General features: G+C 32.1%; 2 long non-coding RNA genes across 2 annotated transcripts; one reads left to right on the top strand and one right to left on the bottom strand.

The window, feature by feature from the left end:
- Positions 1-1,274: 1,274 nt before the first annotated feature.
- Positions 1,275-3,070, top strand: LOC144373452 (uncharacterized). Its single transcript, XR_013433140.1, has 2 exons — positions 1,275-1,449; positions 2,475-3,070. It is a non-coding gene; the product is annotated as an uncharacterized LOC144373452 (long non-coding RNA).
- Positions 1,859-15,980, bottom strand: LOC144373451 (uncharacterized). Its single transcript, XR_013433139.1, has 3 exons — positions 15,893-15,980; positions 5,384-5,497; positions 1,859-2,846 (listed from the first exon to the last, which is right to left on the bottom strand). It is a non-coding gene; the product is annotated as an uncharacterized LOC144373451 (long non-coding RNA).
- Positions 15,981-16,388: the final 408 nt, after the last annotated feature.

Genomic DNA, 16,388 nt, shown 5'->3' on the forward strand with positions numbered 1-16,388 from the left:
GAAATTCTAGTTCTTCAGACACACTATAAGCATTATTTAATGTGGTAGTGATGTGATATCTCCAGAAAAGTGTAGGTCAAATTCAATCATATTCAATAAATAATCATTGTGAACTTTATTAGTAAACTTCAACTCCCTGATAATTTTACTTTCTCATGGATAGTTCCCTGAAGTATATCCCCTGAGTAATTTTATAAACCTATACCTTGAAAATTGTTCTATGCAATAAAAAATTTTAACTATGAAGTAAACACATTAAATTACTCATGTTTTCCATTATATCAAAAATTAAATTACTCATGTTTTCCATTATATCAAAACAATCCAGCTGTTATATTAGTAAGTGTACTAAAATGTATAATTATATATTCTAATATATATGTTGAACACATATACATTCACTCACATATTTTCAAAAGTTACCTCAACTTTTTAAAAAAAAAAAAACATGGTAGTTGTCAATTGACTTTTATTTTATTTATTTATATGGCATGCTGAGAATCAAACCCATTTCCTCATGCGTGCTAGGCAAGCACTCTGCCACTGAGTCACAACCCCAGCTCCTATATGAGCATTTTTAAGATAATGCAATTTAAAATAGAGTTGTAAGTTTCATAGTTTAATAAAATAACAAAAGGCATGCTTTATACAGGTCTTTGTGACATATGTGTCATTAGGTAGAAAACAAGAATGATGAAGGAAGTCTTGAGACTCAGAATGTGGGTCCAGAGCCTAATGGTTCTTTGAGAAGCGTTCATTCCTTTCTCTAGGAATCCTCCATTCTCTGATACCCTAAGCCAGCAGATACACAGTATAAAAAAAATGGCTTAACATGAAATTCTAAGATACAAGAGCTAGTCATCCTAGGGGCTTAGTATGGGCCAGCAGCACTCTAGTCTTTGAGACATTGCCTGTCAGGTCCTACTATGGTTTCACTATTAGATGTCTCAAAAAGCTCACATGTGAGACAATGCAGGAAAGTTTAGCAGTGAACTGACTGGGTTATGAAAGCCTTAACCTAATCAGTGAGTAATCTCCCCTGATAGGGAGTAACTGAGTTGTGACTGTAGGCAAGTTGGGTGTGGCAGGAGCAGGTGGGTACTTGGAGGTGTGCTTGTGGGGTATACATTCTGTCCATAGCAAGTGGAATCTCTGTGTGTGCTTCTCAGTAGCCATGTCTTGACCTGAATTCTTCTATCATATCCTTCTGCTGTGATGTCGTGCATCCCCTGGAGTCCTGAGGAATGGAGTTCACCATCCATGGTAAGAGACATCTGAAACTGTGAGCCCCCAAAATAAACTTTTCTCCTTTAATTGTTCTTGTCAGGTCTTTTGGTCTCAAGAATGAAAAAAAAAACAACTAAAACAGTTCCTTCTGACAGCATTGGAAAAGCAGCCCATCCTTCATCAAGGAACAAAGAAGGAAATATAAAAGGAATTTATTTCCAGGTGTAGTTCTTGGTTTTCCTGTTAGAAAGTTGAGGGCACCTTGTGGACTGAGTGAAATGGTGGCTGCTGTAGTCAGCTCAGGCTGCCATAACAGCATACCACAGACTGTGGGACTTAAACAACAGAAATTCATTTTCTCACTGAGAATTCCAAGATCACTTTGCCAGCCAACTCAGCTTTTCATGGTGGTTTTCTTCCTGACTTTGGATAACCATTTTTTGCCTCTATCATCACATAGTAGAAGCAGGCAGGAGGGAGAGAGGAGAGAGAGGAGATAGAGAGACAGACAAAGAGAGGGAATTTTGGAGGCTCTTATTATAAATACACTGATCCCACTGGATCAGAACTCACCTTTTGACCTCACTAAAACTTAATTAAAGGTTAAATAAATCCACTCAACCCACAGAAATATGGTAAAAGATGATAAATAGTTGTTTTAATCCACTGAAATTAGAGAAAATTTTTTACAGTAATAGATAACTAGATACCCCTATTCCAATTTGTCATGTATATATAATAATATCAGACCTGGCCACCACATGGGTGACTGTGTCCATGAAGGAACAATTCAAAATTCCCACTCTTCTTTGCGCATCCATTTTACCATCTGTGAAACATCATAATAGGACTAAGTCAGATTTTTTTTAAAGAGAGAGAGAGAAAAGGAATTTTTTAATATTTATTTGTTTAGTTTTTGGTGAACACAACATCTTTATTTTTGTGTGGTGCTGAGGATGGAACCCAGCGCATGCCAGGCAAGCATGGTACAGCTTGAGCCACATCACCCAACGAGGATTTTTTTTAAATTGTATTGATTAAAAACAAATGACACTCTGGGGAATAGCTCATGTCATTGCAGTTAGATGGTGGCTGGGGTTGCAGTCATCTGAAGACTAGACTGTCCTGGTCATCCAAGATGGCAGCCTCTTGTGGCTGGCAGTAGTGGTTGTTGGTCAATCAGTATGCCTGCATGTGGTCTCTCCTCTTGGCTTGTAAATCTCATAGCACGTTGTTTGGTTTCTCAGATGGAACAAGTCAAGACTAAGTGATCCAAATGGAAGGATACAGAAGCTGCTAGGCCAGTTGATGGCTGAACCCAGAATGGACACAACTTCTTTTCTGCCATATTCTAGAGGTCTGTGTAGTTGTAGATCACCAGGATTCAAGGAGATTAAAAAGACTTCATTTCTTGGGAAAGCAGCAGAAAGTAGGTGACAAAATCACATTGTGGAAGTGCATGTGGGGTGAGAGATATTGCAGATGTCTTTGAAAAGGGGTAAGACCTTCTGATATGCCATCTTTTATTATCTTCCTCTAAAAGAATTTGCAAACATTTGTGGTAACCTGCTGTGGGAAGTGAATGAAACTGTAGCCTTTCCTCTCCAACTCTGACAGTCCTGGGGACAGGAGGAAGAAGCATCTTAGTTTACAGAATCATAGAAAGGGTGAACAATGCTTCACTCTCTGGCAAAGCAGGAGTATTAAATATTTTTAAAAATATTGGTTACTGGAGCAAGCATGTACATACTAATAATGGAATTTTTTAAAACTTGTATTTTGGAAATGTTCATAATAAAACATCCTGTACTTGAAATTAAAAAAAAAGTAAAGCCCCTCCAAACATTGTCAAATAGCAGATTTGTCAAATAGTCAAATTTAGAACTTCATTACATGAATGTGGGAAAACACAAACATTCAACCCACAGAAGGAACTAAATTAATGGATGGGGGGAAGTTGTGTGAAGATGGAGGTTTGGGATTTCCTACTAGTTGGAACTGTGGGAGCAACAAAAGTCATAGAAATCAGAGTTATAACACTGTATTAGCATGGCAGGAAAATAGTATTACCTATACTATCTACATATTTACAAAAATTAAACAGACGTCAAAGTTATTAATTATAAGTTGATGAAATTAAACAGGTATTTATACAAATAAGTCTATTTAACTGTAGATAAAATACATAATGGGTTTTATAGTAATCCAATGTTTTCATTTGCATTAGGCTTTTGTTGTTGTTGTTTATCTGGAAATAGATTCTAAGAGTAGTACATTAACAAAATATTTTAACATTCACCCTTATAAAATGATAATAAAGGACCAGAATTACTAAGGAAGTAAAGACCTGCTTATTGTAAAAACAGACTAATTTTCCATGTTTATCTTTTCAGTATAACATCATCCATCATTGTTAGAAATCTTATGACCATGTGCCCACCAGTTAATTCATTGACATGCAGACCTTTGACATTTTTATTTTTCTTCACATAATCTTTCCATTCCAAATTGTCATAAACAGTTTTATTGGTGATCCTATCCTTTGAAGAGCATCTTTTCTCCCCCATAATATAATGAAAGTAAAGACAGATTACTGCCCAGAAAAGGTGGAAATACCCTGAAAGCCAAGAATGAATAAAATTATCTCAAAGAAGGAAAAGTGAAAAAAATACAAATGCTTTTTATAAAAATGTTTAGCTTTCTATAAAGTACTTGAATTCTATATAAATAAAAGAATTAATTATACATAAGTACAACCAAAACATTCAAATTAAATTTTTTTCAGGATCTATATATCCTAATATCTTCTATGTGGTCATTAAAGATGAATATCAAATTTTTTTAAAGTTAAAGGAGAAAGGTAGAAAACATAATGTCATTTAATATTCAACTAACATTGTCACCTATGTCAATCCTGTTTTGGTAATAATCATCAACTATATAACAAGAGAATTTCTATTCCAATGTTACATAATATTCTATTTTTTTATAAATTTTACGGAATCAATGAAATAACAATAACAGAAGTATCATTATAATAATAGAAATATCATTTATTATAGATAAATAATATTTATTTCATATTACTACTAAAAAATTTCAAACTTTTTATTTAACTTTGCTTGTGCTAATTTTACTAAGTGTAACAATTATAAGATTTTCCTTTTATGTGCTTCAACTTACTTAAGACACCATATGCCGTGTGTATCTTACTCTGGAACCATGTTTATAGATTTTGTGCTCCGGCCCTAAATAACACTTAATGAAACTAAAATATGTGCTTTGCATTTGGCTAGATGTATACAAGGGTTATACTTCCATTGTACATGATTTTGAAAGAATATATAAAAAAAACATTTTCTAAGTATAAATACTTTGTGATTTTTCTAGGTATAAATATTTTGTAATATTTATGAGCTGAACACAATGAAGATGGGATGATTCATTGAGCTTTGGTATTTTGAGGCTAAGAAAAAGCAAAGATAAAATAAATAAATAAAAGAACTCAAACCAAAGATTTATACTCTTACACTTATCCACTGAAATAAAGACACATCATAATTCAAATATGTCAGTTGACAAGAAATAAGCTTACACTTACAAAAACTGACAATATATTTATCTTAGAGAAGTGTAAATTAATTAAAAGTTTTAAATATGCTCATAATTATCCTTGACAGCTTCTTAAATGACTTCCAGTTATCCCTGCATAGGGTATTAGTACTCTTTGGTAATCTCTTGAGTATGGAGTGGACCTAATGATTTGCTTCTCAGGAATTAAATACTGCAAAAGTGATGTAGTCCCAGCAACTTGGGAGGCTAAGGCAGGAGATGATGAGTTTAAAGCCATACTCAGCAATTTATCAAGGTTCCAAGCAACTTATTGAAACCCTGTCTCAAAATAAAAAATAAAAAGGGCTGGGGATGCGGCTCAGTGGTTAAGTGCTCCTGCATACCAAACAAAGAATCAAACAAACAAAATTTTTAAAAATGGTGTGGTACTACCTGTAATAATAGATAATCATTTTTTAAAAAGTGTCCTAATGTCTTGGAGCTTCTTTTGCTCATTCTGATGAAGCCAGCTGCTGTGTTTTGGCCTGTCCTATGAGGAGTCCACATGGCTAGCAGCATCAATAGCCACCAAGGAACGAATTACCTTACTCAGCCTGTGAGACATGAACCTGATCAACAGTCACTGAGAGAGTTGGAAGGGGAGCCAACCCATATTCAAGCCTGAGATGATGCTTCAGCTCAACTCTTGCATTGCAGCCTGTAAAAGAAGGATCCACCTAAGTCACATCCATATTTTGGATCCACAAAATCTATGAAATAATATGTGTGTAATATTTTTAGCAATTAAATTTTGAATAATGGCATACAGCCATTGATAGCTAATATAAATAATATTTTACGTTAGAGTCAAAATAATGTCCTATTTCACAAAATGGTTATAATCTGCCATTTTTCAATATTTCTATTCTCTAGTCCTTTGTTACAAAATCTGAGAATTTGGGAAGAATGTAAATATAAGATTCTTTATTATTATTTCTTTGTTTAAATTGTATCTCACTTACTTCATTGGATTACTAAATTAATGCCTAGATTTGATATTAAATTAGTAAATAAGAATTGTAAATATTACATCATACATGCATAGACAAGTACCTAGCTCAGTGCTGTTCACTATTAAAAATGTTAGAAAAGAGGAGGAAACAGATGTTTGTAGGGGATGGAATGCAGGGAAAGCAAGCCTGGAGTCTCAGCTTAGCTACTGTTTATTGGCCCATTTGGGATTTTCAGATGGACCAGAGGGGAGTGCTTGGGGGCTAAAGTTTTCATACACTCCAATAGAAAATGTTCAGTCTCTCAGCATCTTTCACAGATTTTTATTTTGTTTATACCAATTTATAAATTTTGTTCAAGATCAATTCTTAAACTTTCTGTAGGAAAATGTTTAGTATGTCAGAATAAAAATAAAAGTGTGAAATACACATTCACAGCCATACATTTTCAAATTTAATAAGCACATGATTTTGACAGGGCTATAATTTGAAAATCTGAAAACAAAGGTGTGGAATGATGAAGGAGCACATACTCTGAGTTTTGTATATTAAAATTCAAAAATTTAGGAGCAATAGAGAATACTGATATGAAGCATCATTTTGCCAAATTATCATAATAGATTAAAGATATTGGCAAATCTTTTGCTAGTCCTTTCATTGAGAGTGCAGGAAAAATTCAATTCCCCTTCAAACAAGCTGGATTAATTAATTAGCTTGGGAAGTGGAATAGGGTGAATTGGTCTAGGATTTTCAAAGAAGAAAGGGCTCTTAGCTTTCACCAAAACCTCTTATAATGCCAACAACTATATGAAGCCAGCAGCTACTTAAGAAACTCTGAAACCCTGAGATCATATAGTGAAGAAGCTGCAGGTAGGTCAACAGTGTGAGCTGAGTCTAGCCTTACAGCTATACACATTGTGTGGGTGAAGTCATATTGGATGCTGCAGACAACTCTTAGCTAATTGAGTGTTATAGAGTAATGACATTAGAAGCCGAACAATTACCCAGCTGAACTCTCCCCCTAATTCTTGATGGGTCATAATAAAATGGTGGTTGTTTTAAGCTACTTAACTTTGGAATAGTTTGTTACATAATAATCAATAACTGGAAATATCAACATACTTGCCTAATTTATTAACATAGTAATTAATTTATTAATTAAATAACACCCCCAAAAAGAGAAAAAACATTTTGCAATATTATCTAGAAGTGACAATTAAGGCTTCTCAAATACATGAGATTAAAAATGTCATTGGAGATCTAGAAGAAAATCACAATAGATAAATAAATAAGACAACGGTAGTCTGTTCAATATGCTAATTGTGTGACTTTAGAGAAATTCTATATTCTGCTTGAATTCTATATTCTGCTATGTAATTAAATATGAAAATGAATAGAAAAACGTGTGAATACAAAATACATATGTGCTTGTGTTATGATTATTATATTTGGATATAGAAGTTATGAGTTAAAGAATACATTCATTTTGTTGTTCCATGTAGACTGCTACATTGAATGAAAAAAATTTCATGCCTGCTTCTAATAGACAGGATAGACATAAATAACCAGATCAAGAATGTTCCTGAAAAGATTCATAGCTCTTTATATAGCATGTATGTTAGTACAGAAATAATAACCCCCTGACCCAAGACGAGAAACATGAACATATCTTTCTTCAGGTTGATACTGAAAACTAACAAAGGTATTAGTTTGGTGTACAAATTCCTACAGCATTTTCTTTTTAAAAAACCTCAGTTCACAGAACTATCTTGTATACTGAGTAGGACCCTATGATAGATATATTCAACTTGATAAAACTCTATTGATGATTTTCCATAGTGATGCATAAACATGGTTTTCAAATAAAGGAAAGAAAAACCTAGGCATATAGAAGATTTAATGAGAAGGATCCATCTGGTAGCTGCTTCAATCACAGTTTTTCTTAGTGGCAACCACATTTACTTGTTCATTTCTCAAATCTTTTTGTGTTTCCCTCATGTCCCCAATATCAGGCTTATACTACTACTTCATGATTTATGTTTCTTGGATAATGAAGACATTTAGACATTTTCTGTTGACAGTTTTTCAGTAATGATTAGTGATGAGAGATAGATTGTGTTTCTCATACTGTTCCATTCCCTTGCCTTTCTCCTTAATTATTCTTAGTTTCTTAATTCTACTATTCAAATTCAAATGGTACACTTAATTTTTTTATCCTTAAACAAATAATATTAAATTTTAATACAAAATACTTACAAAATCCTGATTAACTCAATTGCAACAATTCAACATAATATTTAATAATTTTCTGAAAATGTATCAGTTTTAAAATTAAAGTTTTTAGGTATTTTTAAAATTATTCACATGTGATGACATCAGTTTTCCAGAATGTACTGATCAGATATGTGTATTTTAATCCAGATCATTTCCTTTAACACCCAGTAAAAATTTTTTTCAGTGAGGTGTTTGAAATATATGTATTTTAGAAGAATCATATTGGAAAAAAAAATAAAAGAGATTTTACACTGAAGAAAATTCCTCGGTGTGGCTTGTTAAGAAAATATGTCTCCTCAGTCTCAGAGGCTGGCACATCATAGTGTGATACTTTCTCTCTACTTGTATGAATCAGCATGATGCCTCAGCACAGGAAATCTATAATGTCATAATGTTCCTTAAATACCACCAAAAAGGTAATTTTCAAGTTAAGAAAGAAACAGGCACTTTTTGTTAGGAAAAAAAATAATTAAAATATGTTTAAATGTTTTTATTTTTATAGTAATTAACAATAGACAAAATGCTTAAGGTCATCTCTACAGAATTAAGTATTAATTACAGAATTTGCACAATGAAAGTGTTTTTGTTTTTTTCCTTATTCCAATTACCTTGTTTGCTTCCCAGATGTTATGGTTTAGATATGCAGTGTCCTCCAAAATACTCATGTATGAAACAACACAAGAACATTCAGAGGCTAAAGTATTAGATTATAAGAGATGTGGCTTAATCAGTGAATTAATCCACCAATATGGATTAAGTGGGTGGTAACTCTAGAAGGAAAAGTGTGGCTGGAGGAGGTAGGTCACTGGAGCCTGCCTTTGTGAATTATATTTTGTCCCTAGTGAGTAGACTTCTCTCTCTGCTTCCTGATTGCCATATCCCCTTCTTACCCTTCTGCCATGATTTTCTACCTTACCTTCAACCCAGAGTTATGAACTCAGAAAACCATGGATTGAGACCTCTGAAACCCTGAGTCAAAATAAACCTTTCCTTCTCTACATTGCAACCAATAGCTGATTAAAACACCAAATAAAGTTTCTTCAACAATCTGTAGAGATATACCCTTCTTTTCTTTCACATGAAAGGTGAACATTTAATTTTGAATAATTAAAGATAAGGCTTTGTCCATATTACATTCAGTGGTTAATATTTTTCCTTCTTTTCAGTAGATAGAGGCAAATGTGTTTCTATTTGTTGCTCACAAAATGAAGATGAGTTTCCTTTGCCAGATTTTCTTTCTGAGCTTTTAAATGCATGACTAAAGATAGTATCTTCTTGGAAAAGTTATATGTGTTTGATTTCTCATCTACCTGTGGTGAAACTCTTAAACATTTCTCTTGTTTTAGTTTTCAAATAATATATTTCCTTAAATATTTCTGTTATATCACCATTTCACACATGTTTTATAAACAAAATAATTTCCAGTTTTTAATTTAATTCATGAAACTTTAGTATCTAGCAATAAAACACATTATATGACCTGAAAATATTCTCATTAAAAACACCAAAGTAAGATAAATGATATGGAATAGTCACAGTTTAAATGTGTAAGTAGATCACTAATAATTAAAATAACTCTATTTGGGGAGATTCACAAATCTTCCAAACGATGTCACATGACAAAGAGAAAAACTCATCCCTTGACACATAGAATTAAAACTATAAAACACAAAAGATGCCAGGGAGATTTTAAACAGTGACAGAAAGAAATAAAAGATGACCAGGACTAACACCAGAGTTTTGAAAAGTTATTTTCAAGAAAGAATAAATAATACCTTTCAACCTATGAGAAAAACAATAATTGAAAACCTATAATTTTGTACATGGTCAAAGTATTATTATAGAAAAAAGCAGCATATAAACATTCGCAGAGAGGTAACATTCAAATCTGAGAAAAATCTCAAGCATGTCTTTCAAAAGGAAAACAAATACTAAAGGATAAAAATGAGTTATAAGGAAGAAAGATCTTCAAGGCAATAATACATTAATTTCAATGCAAAAAATAAGAGAAATGTGTGATTCTGGGCAAAAATAAATGTAAAAATATAGGAAAAACATCCTCCCATATGCACACTGACATAAAGTTTCACTAGCTATACCGGCATCCCCTACCCAATCTGTAGACATGAAATTTGTCATTCATATTAAGGATATAGAAGAGATTTCAAGTGATATGAAAATACAATGACTTTCCCTATATGGATGAATGTAAAATTTGTATGACTTGGAAAATTTCTTCTAATAGTAACTGAAGAAAAAAAATATCATATAACAAGTAGAAAATGTTTCATCAGAACTTTCAAATCTATCCCCCAAAAATACACACCAAAAAAAAAAAACTATTAGGAAAAAAATGGTGATTTAATTTTAATTGTCAAAACATTCAAGAAATTGATAAGTACAAACTAAATAAGCCTTTTAAGAAAAGTAAGGGAAAGCTGTTACCAAATTAATTCTGTTAATACTATGTAATAGAAAATGTTTCTTGAAATAGCCAATTAGCTGATTGTTGTGGATCAGCAGTTGGATTAGAAGTTTATACTAGAATGTAAATCAACACACTGCTTACTTCCCTGAGAGAGGTTGGCTTCGAATGTCATTTCAACTAAATTGGCATGCTTAGTTATGTAGTTGATTTACAAAGGAAGGAAGGAAGGAAGAGAGAGGGGGAGGGAGGGAGGGAGGGGAGGAAGGAAGAAAGAATGATGAAAGTGGAGAAGGAAGCAGAGAGGGAGAGAAATGAAAGTAATCCAATAATATGAACAAAATACAGCTACAGAAAATTGAAGGAAGAGGAAACGTGATTTGTGTGTAAAAATATTTAATCTCAACAGTAATATGAGGATTGCAAGTTAAAACTACTATAAGAAACCATTTCACACTAAGAGATTGGGAACGTTTAAGTCTGACAATAACATGTTTTGACAAGGATATGGAGCAAAAATATTTCTGTGTCCTGTTATTGGGAATTTAAATGAATACAACCAATTTGAAGAGTAACTTTATGATATCTAGATAAACTTAATATGTATGTGTGTGTATATATATATATATATATTTTTTTCAAAACCCAACAGTTTTTCTCTAAAGAGGCAGCTGTACAAGGCCATATGCTCATAGAATCACTTATAATAAAGAAAATTTAGCAGCAACCTTTAAATTTTTATATTTAAAGGTAATTTATATTTACCTTTATATTTTCATAAAGTAAAAAGGTTCATACATAAGTGTGTGTATATTTATATGTATATACACACATATATGTAGAATTTATTCAATATGTGTGAGATGGATGATCATTAGTAAGATAGTCAAGGTGTATTATTCTCAAAATGACATTGAAGAAAAATTAGCAATTTGGAAAACAATATAGACAATAAAACATTTGAATGGATTTTAATAAAATAGATATAAAGTATATTTTAGAAATAAAGCATAATGTAAGTTCTTACCAAACTGTAAGAATACTGAATTAAGCAAAATGATTACTATTTAGAGAATATTTCAATGGAATTGAAATATTTTATTTCTTAAGTGATTGAACCACACTTATTCTTTTAAATATTTTAAGACTACAATTTTTGAACAAAATTGCCATCAAATTATGCAATATTACACATATTGAGCTCAATTCAGTGGAAGTGAGAAAAGTTGGTAATATTCTAATGAAGAAAATGTTGATATTAAGTGGACTATGTATATGGGAAGGATCTTCTGAAAATTTCATCTGCCTAGTAACAGGAGTCTAATTATTGTGCTGAATCAGAATTTCAGTAGTAGAAGCTGACCTTTATGAGAGGAAAAAATCTGCTTATGACTAAAGCTATTGAGATCTTCAGGAAGACAAATAAAACAAGATTGAGAATAATGGAATTTGAACCTTCAAACTTGATCTCAGCTAAGCTCAGCTTTATTAATTTCAGCACTTACAAAACCTACACTACTAAAACTCAATATTTTATATGTATGCTGTATCTCTTTAAGTCTTTTAAAATGTTTTTACAAAAATTTCAATGAGAAAATTATTAGTATCTACATGTATCTGCATGTTTGTGTGTACATACATATGTATTATATAAGCACATATGTGTTTACTTTCTAAGAATGTCTAAGAGTACACAAAATTGTGAAATTAACTAAAATACATGAAAACAGAAAAGTTAACCCACAAAATTGTGAAATTAACTAAAATACATGAAAACAGAAAAGTTAACTAAGTTAGAGATAGAATACCTCTGTAAGTAACCTGAATCAGATCCTGTAACATTTGATTCAAATGTATGATATGTCAAGATCATTGTATTGTCATGAGCAACTAATTAAAAAAAGAAAAATAAATAAATAAATAAATAAAAAGAGTAGAAAAGAGGAAATGAATATCAGTTCTGCCTATTTAAGCAAAGTTTCTAAAATCATCTGGTGCACTCTATACATTGCTAAGAAATCCATATGTAGTAGCATTTATAAATCTTTTACACAGTGTTTAATAAAATCAGTAGTTTTTAACCACATTATCACTGAGAGAATTGAGCCCAATGTAGGGCAAATATATGATCTTAGTTCTGGATAGAAACTATGTGTCACATTGTTAGTTGGAATTACCTACTGGTATTCCCAGGACAAAAGGTCTTGTCAGGGCATTGTTTCATCAGAATCTTCATCATCATTAGTACTACCACCACGATTAACACAAAAAAAGTTATGTACAATTTAGAAAACATTTAAACATGCTTAATAACTCTTATGTATGAGTGTGTGTGTGTCCAGGTGGATGGATAGGAAATATCTTTTTAAATTATTTTTGATCTGAGATGGATTGTATTGTTCTTGCAGCAGGATTGACTGACAGGTCTTTTAAGCAAGAAATCAGTAGTTACTTATACCTTTTGACAAAGTCAGTCTAGTTGATTTGAGGAGAGTAGTTTGTAGAGGAAACTTAAAGAGTCTCAGCTGACAGATGATAATGGTTTGTACTTAGTTGGAAAAGAGTTACCAAAGATGTTGATTTGAGATTTACTACCATGTAAAATGATATCTAGAACCATGGGATTTAAATGACAACACCTAAAACATAGGAATTGAGTGGAAAGAGAAAAAGTGAGGGATAGGATCCTAGTGGGTACTCCACTACTTACAGGATGATTCTAGAGTGAACCTCCAATAATGGTGCATCATCTTTAATGGAGGATGGTGTGGAGTAGCCAATTAAAGTGTTCTAAGAGGTAGATAAGAGTTGGATAATTTTAATACTGCTTTTTATCTACATCCTTGGAAAAGTAGCAACCATTGTCTGATGTCACAGGTGCTGACTTTCAAAATACTGCTAGTCCAATGAGGTCCACATTGTTCTGGGAACAAAGCTTTCTACTTTGTATTCAGGGTATTTACAACTAGATACCACAGCATTTCCAATGTAATTCACTTAGAATTGTAACTGCCTGGGTTTTACTTCTTAATAACTTTAAGTCCAATGATGAGTCCTAAAATTTTTATTTCAAGTATTACTGTATAACACATGAGAAAATTTTCAATTAATATTCCATCAACAGCTGGGGGTATGGCTCAGCAGTGCTCACCTAGCACATGTGAGGCCCTGGATTTGATCCTCAACACCACATAGAAATAAATAAATAAAGGTATTATGTCCAACTACACTAAAAAATAAAGATTTTTTTAAAAATCATTCTATCAAAAGTTTTGTGATGTGTATGTGAAATTTTATTTCTTATTTATATATCAATTAAATGATAACCTTTAACAACGTAATTCCTTCTGGAAGAATTTGTGCATAAATAAGAAAATAGGCAAGTAAATAAATCTGATTCTCATTATCTGTTCACACATTTTGGGTATATTGAATTTGTTAATGAGATTTATTTTCTTTAATATAATAAACTGTAATTTAGATAAGTATTTCATTACTATTATAAAAGTAATTATGGGCATATTAGTTTGTTTGGGCTACCATAACAGAGTGCATTAGACTGTGTGACTTATAAACAACAGAAATTTGTTTCTCACAGTTCTAGAAATACAGAAGTCCAGGCTAAGGCACCAGGCTTGCCTGATGAAGACTTGCTTCCTCATTGACATGCCTTCCCACTGCATACTCACATGGGGAAAGAGCTAGCTCTCTGGGGTCTCTCTGGTAAGGATAGTCATCCCATTCACGAGGTTAGAGTCCTCATGACCTAATGCTATCATATTAGCGATTCAGGGAATCCAACATTCAGACCATAGCATATGTAAGTATAAAGAGGGTAAGATCATATCCTTATCTTGATTATTTGTCTCTGTTTATATCAAATGTACGGTATCATTGTAATATTTTATAAATTTGAATAAATTTTTGATACAATTAGCAATCCTACTTTTAAAATTTGATCCAATGATATTATTCTTTTATAATATAGTAGACACCCCCCACCACCACACACACACACATACATAAATAATAAACCATCATGGCACACGTCAATGTGCTGAGAGGTAAACCACACTGAAATGATTTATTTTATTGAAGTTTAGATATAAATTGATAGAGCACTGATAAAGCACTCATTAAATGTCTATGCTTTTACACCTCCTTCAATTCATCTGACACTTCAGAATATCACTATTGCAAAGATTATGGTTGGATAAAACTCTGCAAAGTCTGAAGTGTGCTCTGTATAATCTTCCTTCTGATTCATTTAATGTAACCTTTATGCAGTTAATTAAAGATAGAACATGTTGACATGGAGAACGTAACATGATTCAATTGAGAGTGTTGCATATTATTAATGTTTAATATCTTTCTCTTCAGGCAAGAGCCATACTTGCCTTGCTAGACTAAAACTCTTATAACACTCCAAACAGTATGTGTGTGTGTGTATGTGTGTATATATATATATATATATATATATATATATATTTGTTTTTCTAATTTAAACAAGCATTTTATAGTAATTTAGGAACTATAGTTGTTAATTTAAAACCATGAGTTTAAAAACTACCATTTATTATGTGTATAATATGTGTAAAGTGAAAGTTTATTGCATGCATTATTTCATTGACTCCTACCGATTCTATAAGGTAGATGCATATCATCAAAATTGGTATATGAGAAATTTGAGTCACAAGTTTAATAACATTGTTACCAAGTTGGTAAGCAGACCACAAATCTAAATCAATATCAACATTACTTTAAAAAATAATCTTTTGTGTTTGCATGATTTTTGAAACAAATACTCTGCCAGGAGAAGAAGTTAAACTTAAAAAAAAAGAAGAAGAAAAAAGGAGAGGGAAGCTTGTTAAAAGTATAACTGCGTTTGTGTATAGTAATAGTAAAAAAATAAAGTACACCAATTAATGTTTATTAACATCAAATTTAATGTTAATTAAATTGACCTATATTTCTAGATTACAATTGTTAAGGGAAAGATGAATTGCTAATACAGTAACCATTATAACATGGTTGAATCTTTCTGTTAGTATAAAGTTAGTTTTAGTAGTAGTTGAATGTCCATTAAAACAGATGATAATAACAATATTGTGTATTTTAAACACTCCCTATAGCCAGGGCAGTGGCACACACCTGTAATCCCAGTGGCTCAGGAGACTGAGGCAGGAGGATTATGAGTTCAAAGCCAGCTTCAGCAGAAGTGAGGTGCTAAGCAATTCAATGACACCTTGTCTCTAAATAAAATGCAAATTAGGACCCAGAATGTGGCTCAAAATCAAGCATCCCTGATTTCAAACTCTGGTATCCAAAAAAAAAAACAAAAACCTCCCCTTAGTGTTTTTTTCAATTTTTTCCCACCGTTTAAATAGTCAGAATGATTACTAACCCCATTTTTGAGATAGGATCTTTGTGGTTCAGAGATGTTAATCGTCCAAGGTCACATATCTAGAAAACAAGAGACCAAATGTAAATATGTAAGCTGTGTGAGTCATATATATGCATGTGTGTGTGTGTGTGTGTGTGTGTGTGTGTGTGTGTGTGTGTGACAGGTAGGTGCCTATATTAGGTGCCTATATGTTTGTATGTATATATATATATATATATATATATATAAAATATATATGAGTGTATGTATATGAATGCATATATATATATATCAGTATGAACCAGGAAGTGAGCCTTCACCCAATGCCTCGATTCAAGCCTCCAGAATTATGAGAAATAGGTTTTGCTGTCAAAGTCACATGGTCTGTGGTATTTTTCTTATAGCAGTCTGAAAAGATTGAAATATACATACACACATCTATTCACAAATACTAGACCCTTTTTTTGCTCCTTTTAAGTTAGTATTTCTGAAAACAATGATTACTGTGAAAGTGTCT

The sequence above is a fragment of the Ictidomys tridecemlineatus genome, unplaced genomic scaffold (assembly GCF_052094955.1).
Source record: "Ictidomys tridecemlineatus isolate mIctTri1 unplaced genomic scaffold, mIctTri1.hap1 Scaffold_40, whole genome shotgun sequence".
NCBI classification, from domain to species: Eukaryota; Metazoa; Chordata; class Mammalia; order Rodentia; family Sciuridae; genus Ictidomys; species Ictidomys tridecemlineatus.